General features: G+C 46.8%; 1 pseudogene; it reads left to right on the forward strand.

Moving 5' to 3' along the window:
* Positions 1-13,168, forward strand: part of LOC137522181 (sacsin-like) — a 74,445-nt pseudogene that overhangs the window by 52,347 nt on the left and 8,930 nt on the right.

Genomic DNA, 13,168 nt, shown 5'->3' on the forward strand with positions numbered 1-13,168 from the left:
CTGCTCTATGTAAGAATAAACACTGTTTTTGAACAAAACAGTTTATTCTCGGCGGAGTTGCTCGGATTGGCACAGGGGACTTGGCAGCCAATCCCCCCTGCTAGCAGCAGCAGTGCAATCACGGGCATCTGTCCACACGATCGCCTGCAGACCCCCCAGACTGCAGGGAACGTGACTAGCGCGTCCCTGCAGCTCTAGCACCTGCCGCTGCGGACGTGAAGCTCACGCCGACGCTGCATAAATGGTTAAAGGACAACTGAAGTGAGAAATATATGGAGGCTGCCATTTTTATTTCTTTTTATACAATACTAGTTGCCTGGTTGTCCTGCTGCTCTATTAGGATGCAGTAGTGTCTGAATAATGCCAGAAACAAGCATGCAGCTAATCTTGTCAAAATATGACAATGTCAGAAACACCTGATCTGCTGCATGCTTGTTTAGGGTTTATGGCTAAAAATATTAGAGGCAGAGGATTAGCAGGATAGCCAGGCAACCGGTATTGCTTAAAAGGAAATAAATATGGCAGCCTCCATATCCCTCTTGCTTCAGTTGCCCTTTAAATGGTTTTATGTCAACTTTTTTTTTGATGGGATAAAAATGTGCTTGATACATGACAGAAGGTGCAGTTGTTGCCAATCTTATTCTCTTGAGGCCCACTATAGCTTTCTTTGGCAATGCACATGTTAGGAAGATGACATTGCGTTGAGTTCATAGACCTCACTATGGTATGATATGACCCAGATGAGGGCTGTAAACGATTGCCACCATACATCAGTGGGTTTCTACTAAATTGAGGTTGTGCATGTAAAACCCCTAGCAGTAGGTTCTTCATTCCAGGAGAACTACATTGACTGACCCTTTAGGCTACTTACACACGAGGACGTTGCGTTTTAGGGGATGTTATGGTCGCATAACGTGCCCCTAACGCAACGCCTGGTGCTCTTTGATGTGGACGTCAGAGTGAGCCGCGTTGTGCAGCTCACTCTGGCGTCCGTGATGCCGTGATGCGTACTCTTGGACGCATGCGGCATCACGTGGTCCCGCCAGCCAATCGCCGCACAGAGTGGCCGCTCCAGGAAGTAAACACTGCACACGTCACAAAGTGCAGTGAATATTAATTAGCCATGTGCCTGGCCGCTCTCCGCTCCTCCCCAACATTACTGAGCATGTGCAAACAGTCTAACGCGGCTTAGCCGCGTCTAAAGTACTGCATGCAGTACGTTGTCTTGACGTCTTGCGTTACAACGTAACGCAACGTGGGCACTGTGAACAGCCCATTGATTTTTCATTACTGTGAGTTGGGCTGCGTTACAGGCTGCTCTAACGTGCGCCTGTAACGTCCCACTGTGAAAGCAGCCTTAGTCTTTTGTCATGGCCTTGCACGATTAATTACCTGTGAAGATTATTATTATGTATTGGATTTATATAGCGCCAACATATTACACAGCACTGTACAATAAATAGGATTACAGACAATAACAGGGGTGACAGCACAATACAGATAATAGACAATAGATACAACAATAGTAACAAGCAATAAGATACACAACACAATGCAGATAGTAATACAATGCCAGATCATACACTGGAGTGGTAGTGGTAAAAATACCATAAGTCCCATAATTCTGGGTAAAGCGCACACCGCCAAAGGCTTACAGTCTAGAGGGAGGGGGTGGTGACACGAAGGGAGGGGGTGCATCAAGAAGTTCTTGGCAGAGAGGGTTAGGGCAGTGTTGAGTTGATTTAGGCCTCCTTGAAGAAGTGGGTTTTGAGTGCTTTTTTGAAGGTGTTGGGTGCTTGCCCCCACCATGGGAAGATGTTTATTATTTCTGGAGAGTGGACAGCTTGCATATATTAACCTATTATTATGATCATCCAATACCAAAATATACATTCTGAGTAGAATTGGTCCAAAAGGACACCTGACGTGAAAAGGCTGCCATTGTTTATTTCCTTTTAAACTATGCAGATTGCCTGGTTGTCCTACTGATCTCTCTCTCGAATACTTGTAGCCATAGACCTGGGATGTCAAACTCAAATACAAAGTGGGCCGAAACTGAACACTAGGACAAGGTCACAAGGGCCAACCTCAATGCCTAGTGGTTACCTCTATCTCTTAAAACATTCTCTGTTGTCTAATGCTCCCCCCCATACAGTTCCCTGGTGTCTAGTGGCCCCTTCCATCCCACTTTTACATAGTTCTCTGGTGTCTAGTGGCCCCCTCCCCTATACAGTTCCCTGGTGTCTAGTGGTTACCCTCAATAGTTTCCTAGTGTCTAGTGGTCCTCACTCACACCTCTAAACAGTTACCTGGTATCCAGAGACCTACCCCTCCCCCAAAACAGCTCCTTGGCATCTAGTGCTTTCCCCCTCCCTCCCCCATATGGTTTCCCTGGTGATCTAAGGCTTTACCCCAATATAGCTTCAATGGTGGGCCAAAGAGTTGGCCAAACATAATGCAAAGTGGGAAAACCACCTGCGGCCAAATGTAATGGCTCTGCAGGACAGATTTGGCCTGCAGGCCAGAGTTTGACATGTATGCCATAGATATGCCAAGCATGCAGGTCAGATGTTTTACTGAAGTGTGGCTAGATTAGCTGCATGCCTTTTTCAGGTGTGTGATTCAGACATTACAGCAGCCAAAGAGATCAGCATGAAGACAGGCAGCTGGTATAATTTTAAAAGAAAATAGATATGGCAGCCTCTATACCCTTCACACTTCAGGTTTCCTTTAATGGAGATGGTCAGTGAAATGCTCATAATTTTGAGATGATTTAACATTTCTATTAATATTGAAGCAAACCTATGACTTTCCAAAAGGGAAAAGTTAAATACTTTTCCTCCTGGATCCTTAAAATGTACCTGAGACAGGCAAAGTAAGAGATTTTATACTTATCCACGGCTTCCTCCAGCCCCATGAGCACTGATGTATCCCTCGCCATCCTCCCGAGTGCCTTCGTTCACGTGGTAACCTGGCTCAGCTGTGCCAGTCGGCCCCTCTGCGCATGCACAGAAGAGCTGACTGGTGCGGCTGAGACAGATTACCGGGATCAATATCGGGTGAACGGAACCACTGAGGAGGAGGGCGAGGGACGCGTTGGTGCTCGTGGGGCTAGAGGAAGCCCCTGGCAAGTATAAAATCTCTTACTTTGCCTGTCTCAGGTTTACTTTAAGAGGCTTCCAATCAGTGCTGCTCGGATACCCCTTTTCAAAATCCGAATTGATTTCGGATCCGGATACCCAGATATCCGGATCCGAATCCGATATCCGAATCTGAACTTTTTGGTATCCGCGGATATCTAAACACATTATCCGGGATATCCGCACAGATTCAGATATCCGGATAGGAAAACCGGAAGTGGCCTTTACATTGCTTCTAAAAAATGTTTAGGGTAAATGAGACATGTAGCATCATGTTTGGAAACACTAAACTATTATGTGGGGAGTTAAAATAAAAAAATGGTTGTCAATTAACATCAGGACTAGGTTCCAGTCAGCGGTCGTGCAGCCCACATTGTGTCCAAAGTCCGACCGCACAACTGGGACATGACCGTTTTCAGCCCAGACACCTCCAAAAAATTACGCAGCAATTGTGTTTTGGGTTAAATATAGATGGTATCAGCATCACCAGCTATGGCATTTGGTTTGTTCTATCTCAAGCTGCATGCATTTGCATAAAATTAACATAAGCTTTGCATCTACACAAAATTACATTTTATTAACCATTTTTGCTATTTGTCATTCTGTATGACCATAGAGGAGGTTGGTTGAAGGGATAATACAGATCTAAAGTGTATTTTGAGATGTGAGGGTATAATTCTGTACAAGTGGACGCAGAACTGGTTTGTTATGCAAAATGTCCATTAAATTTGGCTGTATTCCTTTACTAGGCAGTTAATAGTGAAGCCTTAATAAGACCATAATATCCTGATTTTTCTTTTCTTCCCCAGAAACCTTCAAGAACCTGGTATGCTTAAACGAAGATGTAGTATGTAGACGGCTACGTGAAGCTCTTCCAGGAAGTTGGCTTCTTTGTCCTGATAAAGTCACCTGGTATCCACAAAATCGGGACCATCCACCACTACAATGGATTACTGCACTGTGGACCTTCCTCCAACGATATCCTACACTGGACTCCTTTGAACAGCAGCCCATTGTGCCCTTAAATCTGGTGGATGAAAGTTCTTCTGAAATTCAGCTTGCACGGCTAAAAAGAAAGACAACATTACTTCTACAAAACTGCGACCGCCACAGCCTGGCTGACTGCATCTCGGCAATCCTGGAGAAAGCCGGCTGTACTGTCCTACGACGTAAGAACTCTTGGTTGTGGCATAAAAACCTGGACATGTACCTTCTGGCACCAACCTCAAATAATATCCTGAAAGCCTTCACCCACTTGGATGTAAATCAGATCTCAAAAGTACTCATGGAGGCTACTGATGAACATATAAAGCTGCTTTGTGAAGTGCTTTCTCAAGCCTACTCCTTCACGCCCTCAGAGCTGGATATTCTGCACAAACTACCAATCTTCTGCAGTGCCCCATCTATTGCAGCTACAAACCCCAAACAGGTGGCTGCACGTGGTTTAGATGCCATCCAGAAGGACACTGTCCCAGCTGTCCCTCATGACCTGATTTTGCCGAACATAGTAATAAAATGCAGAGATGAATCTGACCGAAGGATGCTCCAGCAAATGCAAATCAGACTGCTGAATGCGGCAGATGTGGCTTTGATGACCGTGACCGCAATCCAAAATAAAAAATATGCTGCTCTTCCAAACAAAGCCGAAAGTGCCATGTTGTGGATACTGAGAAATGGACAAGTGCTTTTTACTCAGAGTGGCCAGCTGAAGAACCTATGCAGAGATCTGAACTTCATACCTTCCAATGGTCATTTTACCCAACCGTGTGCTCTTTTTTAACCAAAAATAGACATTCTAAAGGAGCTGCTTGCACTTGAAAAATTCCCACCCTCAGATTATCATGAAGATTCTGTGTTGGCTTCACTGAAGAAGTTGGGGCTAAAGGGCTCCATAGAGGATCTTACACCTGATGAGGTTCTACAAATTGCTGAAACTGTAAGGAAAAATGGATCACATCACTCTGCTGCAAAGGCCAAAGCACTGGTCAAAGTTTGCAATGAAACTAGTGTTTTATCTCGATTTCCTCATCACAGCTTACAGAAACTCTGCAACCTTCCCTGGGTTCCAGCTAAGAATTACAATTCACAGTTGGTTTTCAGCCAACCAGTAAATGTGAGAACTGTTGTGTATCGTGACATTGTTGGATTTTCAATGGCTTTTACAAGTGACTTCTCAGAAAAGTCAAATGCCACTCTTGGCTTAAGTAAGCAGCCACCTCCTACAAAAGTAAATGAACATCTTAAAGCTCTTTGTAAACAGTACAAAAATGGTGCAAAAGAAAACTCCTTTGAACGGAAGCTGCAGAAGGTATATGATTACATGCAAGATAATCTTTCCCAGTTCCATGATCATCTTCTCTCTGAACTTCTAATATGGAATGGAAATGGCTTTTCGTCCCCACTTGAGATTGTTATGTCCTATCCTGATGGCTTGGATCTCAGCTCCTTTGCCAAAAGTATTCCTTCGAGTTACCTAGCCTACCAGCCTCTCTTCACAAGATGTGGTGTAAAGAAAACCTTGTCAAACCAAGAGGTAGTTGAAGTGCTGTACAAATTAAAAGAGCGCCTACAAGGTGTTTCTTCAGGCCTTGGAACATACAAAGACTTAAAACTTGCAGTTCTGATCTTGGACTGGATGAAAGCAAATTCTGTAGATGGAACAGATGACCTTCCTATACCAGTTCAGTCTCGAAGCCATGGATTTGCATTAGAGCCACTGTCCAAAACTTTGTTTTGTGATATTGATAAACAGAATTTATCAAGTACCTTTGCTAATGACATGGACTGTTCTATTGTACATGAAGAGGTTTCTGTGGCAACGGCAAGATTTTTGAAGGTTCAGCTTCTGAGCACTAAGGTATTAAAGCCAGAGTTTTTTGAGCCATGGGGACCATCTGAACCAGTGACTCTTCTCATTAGAAACATCCTTCGGGAATACAGTGAACTCGCAGAGATTTTTAAAGAACTCATACAAAATTCAGAAGATGCAGATGCAACAGAGTGCAAATTTTTGGTGGATATGAGACAGAACTTGGATAATCGACAAACTCTCATAGATCCAGGCATGGCTAGCTGTCATGGACCTGCACTGTGGTCTTACAACAACAGCACATTCACACAGAAGGACTTTATAAACATTACGCGAATTGGTGCAGCCACTAAAGAAACACAGGCCCACAAAATTGGAAAATTTGGCTTGGGTTTTAACACTGTCTACCATATTACGGATGTGCCTGCAATTCTAAGTAGGTCCACCATACTCGTATTTGATCCCAATGTCAATCACTTACAGAAACACATTCTAAGCAATAACCCAGGAATGAAGTTGGATCTCCAAAATAATTCTAAACCTCTTCATGCCTTTCCTGACCAATTCCAGCCTTTCCTCGGTGTGTTTGGCTGTGAATTTGAACAACCTTTCTTCTTTGATGGAACTCTTATTCGCTTGCCATTCCGGACTGAAAAAGAAGCTAATGACTCAAAAATCTGTCACCAAGCCTTCAGCGAAGAACAAATCTATACGCTCATGAATGATTTTGAGGCTTTTGCTGACACACTTCTCATTTTCTTAAAACATGTGAGGGAAGTAGAATTAAATGTCCTTTCTGATGGTTGTGACCCTAAAGAGAAGATTATAAAAGTGCACGTTCAAAAAGAAATAGTCCAAACACTGGCTGTGCCCCTGGAGGTGTCCTTGCAAAAAGAACAGATTGAAACATCTAAGAAGCTTGAAACACCGCTACTAATCTTGGACTTTACCACTTCAAATATCATAAAACTGACTGAACAAATTACAGCCATTGAGAGCAAGTATTATCTAACGCAATCCAGTCTTGGTGTCAATTAATCATACCAGATGTTTGTAGAAGATAAAAATATCTTCAGTTTGCCAGTTTCCGGAATTGCCCTTCCTCTAAAGAAATGTCCCAATTATGAGAAATGGACCCCCGCTTTGGAAGAATTCCAAGGCATGGTTTTCTGTTACCTTCCCCTGCCTGTGTCCTCTAGCCTTCCCTTTCACATCAATGGGACTTTTGCTGTCATGTCAAATCGCAAAAACCTATGGGATACAACTGTAAAAGGCGACTGGAATAAGAAACTGCTCTGTGATGCGCTCCTGGTTGCAATGATAACAGCACTGACTCAGTTACAGAGCTTGTATCAACAGGGTGACTTGCAGGACTACGACTACTACACATTTTGGCCAGACACCACAAAAGTCAACACCTTTTACGCAGGAGCAGTTAAAAGATTTTACCATGCTGTTACTTTTGGACTGAGAAACTCACTCCCTGCTCTGTTTAGCAATGGCCAAGAATGGTGCACAGTCAAACATGCCTGCTTTTTAGATCTAGAAGATATCCAAGATGAGATCATACAACATCTTGCCAAAAAGGTATTTTCCTCGCTACTTAAAAAGCCATATATGGCAGTAAGCCTTCCAAAATGGGTGAGAAAAAGTTTCAGCGCAAGTTCTTGCTTCAGTGAACTGGAGAAGAATTTTTACAACTCTGAGAGGTTCTACAAGGAGATAATATTTGAACAGCTGGAGGATATAAGTGTAGAGGACAGAAATAAGTTAGTACTTCATGCCATTGATCTCCAGAATAAATGTCTTGATAAGCTACTGATGTCTAAACCTTGTATCCCATCTTCTAATGGCAGAATGCAGTTTATTGGGAAACTTGTGCATCCAAAGGGAAAGGTGTCATTACTGTATGATCCTGAAGAAGGGTGTTTTCCTGGAGAAGTTGAATTTCTGAGACCAGAAAGACTGGTACGTTTACAGACTTTAGGGATGCAGAAGGACAGCCTGCCCATGACTGAGCTCCTGCAGAGAGCCAGCAAAATAAAAGATGTCTGGAGGATTGATAGGGCTAAAGCTTTAAATCGAATTGGCTGCATTTTGGAATTACTTAATGACCTGCTTCAGCAAGGACTTGACACAGTCCATCATGGACTATTCAGAGAGATCCTGTTTCTTCCTGCTATCCCCCCTCAAAGCAAAGATGTCCAGTCAAGAGATGTAACATTAATGAAATCAAATGGGCTTTATTATTACAAACACATAGCTCTTGTCTGCATGGTCGAACATGTGCTCAGCAAACAACATTTAGGAAAGGTCAAATGGTCTAACGCATTGCTGTCCTTTTTGGGCCTTAATAGTCTTCCTTCATTTGAGACAGTGTTCTCCCAACTGCAAGAAGCTTGCAAAGTTCCCAACCGGTTCAAACCTGAAGATATACATTGTCACAGGAGCCCTAGTGGCTGACCGCACTTAGCCTTCTAAACGGTGCCAGCGCACAGATCGTGCGAACTCTGGTCGCAGTCAATGCGCAGGAACCGTTAAGAATTAGCCACAGACAACTCAGAAGGGAGCCTGTGAGACACGGGTATTTACAACGTCACCCACTGGTTCAGAGTAAACTGCCACCACCGCGGTTACCATGGGACCGTGGAGCCCACTAACTGACTGACTAGTCCTGCGAATAAAACGGTTAAACACACGGTATTCTGTCTAGCCAACAACAAACAAACAGTAGCGTATCTTCAGAGACCCGGGATCAGTTCTGTGTGTGCTGATAAGCAGGGTAGCAGACAGTGAATGACTTGGAGAAAGTCGTTTATTCACGCAATATAAATAATTAATATATACAGACAATTATTAAAATCAACAATTATTAAAACAGTAATAGCCAGTATGAAAAATTAAAGAAGGGAGAAAAATACTTAGTTCCTGGAAAGATGTCCTTTTTGTGGGAAAAATCAGTTCTGGATTTCAATCAAAGTTCAGAGTTCAGACCAGGTGGATGCCAGCATATCCTCAAGCTGGCATCTCATGAGTGCAAGATGTTTCAGTCTGGAGGACACTGAGTTTGGGTCCTCAGCCATTCTTATGCCCCTGCTTCAGTAGGAGGGAGTGAGGGCGGGGAGCCATACACCCCCTTAGAAGATGAGATGAGCCCTCCCCTTATCCTGGGGGCTAGAAATCATATCTACCCATATATGGGCTCTATCTCACAGAACCGTACAGGTCAGGGCAGATTTATTAACATTTTCAGGTCTGTCTCGATTTACCCAGCGCCCTGATACCAGACATGAGGGGTGGGACCCCTGTGGTATCATCAGGGCATTTTCAAACTGCCTAACTGGCAGTCCTTACCTCAGAATGTTCTGAAACTTCCTCAGAACCAGCACCGGGGCTCATGCTACACTTCCCCCACGTTTGGCGAAGCTGCCATCTCAGGAACCCCAGAAATATGACAGATCTGGGAAGTTATGGATTATGCTATGAGACTCAGCAGCTAGAACACATCCTGAATAAACCTAACAGCTGGCTTCCCTTTGATCTTTACCAGTGAGCAAGGTGTCAAGACCTCCCGTGGATTCGTAGCCTGCCTGGCTGTACCTAGGCATCCTTTGGTTAATTAACATCTCCATGAGATCAGCTAAGTGTCACCTGGTTCCCAGAACCAAAAGGGGAATTGTGCCTTCCACAGGGGATATGTCCAAGCTAATTAACACCTTCCCCCCAGGCTGTCACTTCAGCTAAGACAGATCCCCCAGCTGTTCCTAGGCATAGGGATACTACACGTCAAATCTTGGTTCTATTGATCTGAGGCGCAATCGATGCAGGAATCGAGTGCGATCGTTCTTTTCTTCACGGGCGGTTCCAGGACGTGCCTGCGTCCCCGCAACCGTCCGTGACAGCCCTCCCCCTTGTCCGCGGCTTAGCCACTCATCCGCACGATGTGTGGCGGCGCCGCTAACCTGGCTGACGGGCCTCGAGTTGCCAGTACGGCGGGAAAACCTATTGGAGCCTGTGGCTCGGTTCCCCTGGACCGGTCGCGGTCTGCTACCCTCAGGGTTGACCCAACATGGACCGTTCTGGACAGGGCGTTTGCGCCACTGCAGTCGGACGTGGTGTCTGCCGGGACTGCTGACAACGGGCAGTGGGTTGGTTAGGTCAACAGCTAGCCCACGCAGGGTTCCCCTGCTGAGTGGCTGTGGACCTAAGGGAACCCCGCGGGAATCCCTGGACCTTCCCAGCTCCTGACAGACGGCACATGCCCTGCAGTAGTTTGCTACATCCCTGTTCATCCGGGGCCAATAAAACTGGTTCCGAATACCGGCGAGTGTCTTGCGGACACCCGAGTGCCCTGTCAGAGGATTACCATGTGCGGATTTCAGCACATGTCCCCTGAACGCACTCGGGACCACAAGCCACTTGGTATTCGCGTGGGATCTACCTGTAGGGGGCTGTACAGACTCACTGTACAGTCTCCCACCTTCCCAGTACACCTTGAAAGCGGCCCCGTCTGCGAGGGGCTCAGCGGCTTGCTGCCTGAGCACCTCCAGGCTTGGGTCACTTTGTAGTGCGGCTGAGAATATGGCGCTGTCAGTTTCAGCCAACTGGCTCATGTCACACGAGGCCAGCGGCTGAAAGGTCTCATCCCTGCGGTCAGAGGAGGGGGAGGAGGCCGGGACCCCCTCCACCTGTTCTGAGCTCGGGTTCTGAGCAGTGCAGCTGCGCGGTACACTGTCAGAATGGCACAGACGGACATTACTCAAATCATCATTGCATGCAGTAATGACATTGACAGGTATAGACATTTTTTCATTACAGACAGGTTGTACAGTAAACTCAGGTACAGCTACAGCATCATCACAACAGACAGTCTGTACATCAAACTCAGGTGCCTTTGAAGCAGGCACTATTGAACCTGGTACCCTTGAACTGGGCACATTCAACCCACCTCCCCCTGGTGCTCCCCCAAGTGTATAAAGTACCTGGTGGTGGGTGGAGAGTCCGTCTCCTTCCGTGAGCGACAAGGCGGTCGTGGCAGGTTCATAGTAGGACACAAGCTTGCCCAAATCAGTCCCTAGCAACACAGGGACTGGGAGATCCTTCATAACCCCAACAACCCGTTCTTGGACTCCTCCCACTCCCCAATCCAGCTTCACTTTTGCGTGGGCTATGTGGAAAAGGGTGCCCTCTACTCCAGTAAGGGCAAGGGATCGGCTGGAGCTGATGCTCTCCTTTGGTACAAGGTGTGAGTGAACTAACGTGATGTCAGCTCCGGTGTCTCGGAATCCGGTGACAACTTTGCCGTTCACTCTAACAAGTTGCTGCTGGTCGGTTCGGTCGCGGATTTCCTTTCCGCGGGCAAACAGGACAAAATCTGATGATCCAGGCTGTGGTTCGCTGGCGGGTTGCCTCTGCTGTGGGTGAGGTGCAGGTGATGCAGATGATCCAGGTGCTGGTGGTGTCTGTCTCCGCTCCGGGCAGTCGAACTTCATGTGTCCGGGCTGGCGGCAGTAGTGACAGGTGACCTCTCCAGGCGCTGCAGGCCTGGGTGCAGCAGCTGCGCTGGGTGGCCTCTGTGGCTGACGGCTCACAGGGGCAGGAGAGTCTGCCAGAGTATTGGGCTGACCTCCTCTCCAGCTGGATGGGACAGTCCTGCGGGTATCAGCCACCCGGGTAGTTGCAAAAGTCTCAGCAAGGTCTGCAGCGACAGTTGCTGAAGCCGGCTTGCGTTCTAGCACAAATTGTCGTACATCAGCAGGGCAAATGTTCAGAAATTGTTCCAGGACTATCAAGTCCTCCAGGACATCATAAGACCCTTTGGTGAGGCCTAGAGTCCACTGGCGGAGTGTGGTAAGCAAGCTGCTGACCACATCTCGATACGAGTCAGAAGACTTTTTCTGCCAGGCCCTGAACTTTTTCCGATAGGCTTCTGGCATCAGCTGGTACTTAGTAATGATAGCGTCTTTTATAGCAGCATAATCATTATCCTTCTCCGCAGGCAATTCTGCGAAGGCATCAAGCGCTTTGTAGCGCAGCAAAGGTGTCAGATGTCTGGCCCACTGGTCTTGGGACAGACGATACTGACGGCATGCTTTTTCAAAAGACCGCAAAAACAAGTCAATGTCTGTGTCTTTTTCAATATTAGCAAATTTAAATTTTGCACTTACGGGTGGTGCAGCTCCTTCAGCAGGGAGGCTGGTCGGTGAACTCCGGCTGGCCTGTTGAACCTTTGCCATGTTGAGCTCATGTTGTCGTTGGCGTTCCCGCTCAGCGGCATCCCTCTCCGCGTGGCGTTCAGCAGCAGCAGCAGCTTGCCGCTCCCGTTCCTCCCGCATTTGGTGCTCCTCACGCATGTACTGCAGGTACTTGTCCAGGTCAGTGTCCATCAGCTTTTGTAATGCCTGCTGCATTAGCGGATCAGTACAAACGGACAGTCCAGTACTGGCCGGTTCCAGGCGAGTACGTTCAGAAACTCTGGGATTGGGGTCCACACTGACATTCTCCTGCGTAACTGTTGATGCAGGGCCCTCAGGATGCACAACCTCTGTACGGTCAGGAGTCTCAGTCTCTGGTTCCCCTTGCCTTGAGTCAGATGGGTCAGCGTCTACCTCAGCAGACACATCCAGCTCCTGCCGTTGCTGGGTATCCCATTGAAACAATTCCGTTACCAGGTCCCCTTGTTTCTTGCGGCCGACATCAATGCCTCTCTCTTGGCAAAGATTTTGCAGGTCCGCCAGGCACATTTTCTTGTAGTTCCCGGACATTTCCACACCAAATAAAATAAAACTTTTGGGGAGGGGTACTGGCTACACAGTCTCTCTGTATATATAAAAAAAATATATTGCCTTCCAGCTACACCAACGAATTAGTTCGTTTCTCGATAGCGCTAGCGCTATCGCAGATACTTTCAGCACAACACAGATCCCACCGCTGCCACCACTGTCACAGGAGCCCTAGTGGCTGACCCGCACTTAGCCTTCTAAACGGTGCCAGCGCACAGATCGTGCGAACTCTGGTCGCAGTCAATGCGCAGGAACCGTTAAGAATTAGCCGCAGACAACTCAGAAGGGAGCCTGTGAGACACGGGTAATTACAACGTCACCCACTGGTTCAGAGTAAACTGCCACCACCGCGGTTACCATGGGACCGTGGAGCCCACTAACTGACTGACTAGTCCTGCGAATAAAACGGTTAAACACACGGTATTCTGTCTAGCCAA

This window comes from Hyperolius riggenbachi, chromosome 6, assembly GCF_040937935.1.
Source record: "Hyperolius riggenbachi isolate aHypRig1 chromosome 6, aHypRig1.pri, whole genome shotgun sequence".
Classification (NCBI taxonomy): domain Eukaryota; kingdom Metazoa; phylum Chordata; class Amphibia; order Anura; family Hyperoliidae; genus Hyperolius; species Hyperolius riggenbachi.